Source organism: Elephantulus edwardii, unplaced genomic scaffold (assembly GCF_000299155.1).
Source record: "Elephantulus edwardii isolate Elephantulus edwardi_28Jun2011 unplaced genomic scaffold, EleEdw1.0 scaffold00045, whole genome shotgun sequence".
NCBI lineage: Eukaryota > Metazoa > Chordata > Mammalia > Macroscelidea > Macroscelididae > Elephantulus > Elephantulus edwardii.
In genome coordinates this window covers 18,634,163-18,635,266 of record NW_006399795.1, presented here as the reverse complement: position 1 = coordinate 18,635,266, position 1,104 = coordinate 18,634,163, and positions in this window count along the sequence as shown.

Here is a 1,104-nt window from a genome sequence, read left to right as displayed (position 1 = left end):
TTGTGTCATCTGCATAATGCAGATGTTGATGAGTCTACCTCCAATCCTGATGCCACATTTCTTCTCATAGAGACCCACCTCCCAGATAATCTGTTCCACATATAGATTGAAAAACTATAGAGATAGGACTCATCCCCGGTGCACACCCTTCCCAATTACAGGTTTTGCATAAGCACAATCAAGTGTTCTGGGTTCCCATTCTTCTCAGAGCCAGCCACAGTTTGTTGTGATCTACACAATCAAATGTTTTTGCATAGTCAATGAAACACAGCTAGACATTCCTCTGGTACTCCCTGCTTTCAGCCAAGATCCATCTGACATTAGCTATAATATCCCTAATAGCGTCTTCTAAACCCAGTCTTCACTTTAGGTAGTTGTCTCTGGATGTGTTGTTCCAGTTGTTTTTGGATAATCTTCAGCAGAATCTTGCTTGTATGTGATATCAATGATACTGTTTGATAATTTCCGCACTCTGGCATCACCTATCTTTGTAATGGGAACAAATATAGATTTCTTCCAGTCAGTTGGCCAGGTGGTTGTCCTCCAAATTTCTTGACGCAACTTGATGAGCATGTCCAGGGCATAGTTGATCTAATTATTCTCATATGAAATCTACACCTAGCCCAGGAAGCTGTTATTTGAACAGATCAGGGAAACATTGCATGGTTTAAAATCAAGAAAGGTGTATGTCAGGGCTTTATCCTTTCTCCATACCCATTCAATCTGTATGCTGAACAAATCATTCAAGAAACTGGACTTTATGAACATGAATGTGACATCAGAATATGAAAAGGAATGTGACATCAGAATAGGAGGAAGACTCATTAACAACCTGCACCTATGTAAATGACTCAGTCTTGCTTGCTGAAAATGAAGAGGACTTAAAAGGCTTGCTGTAGAAGATCAAAGACTATATATGGCCTTCAATATAGATTGCATCTCAATGTCAAGAAAACGAAAATCCTCACACTGAGATAATACACAACATCAAAACAAATGGAGAAAAGACTGAAATTGTCAGGGACTTAATCTTACTTGGTTCCACAATCACCACCCCTTGGCACCAGTTGTTGTTGTTGTTGTTATGTGCCATCGAGTCGCCTG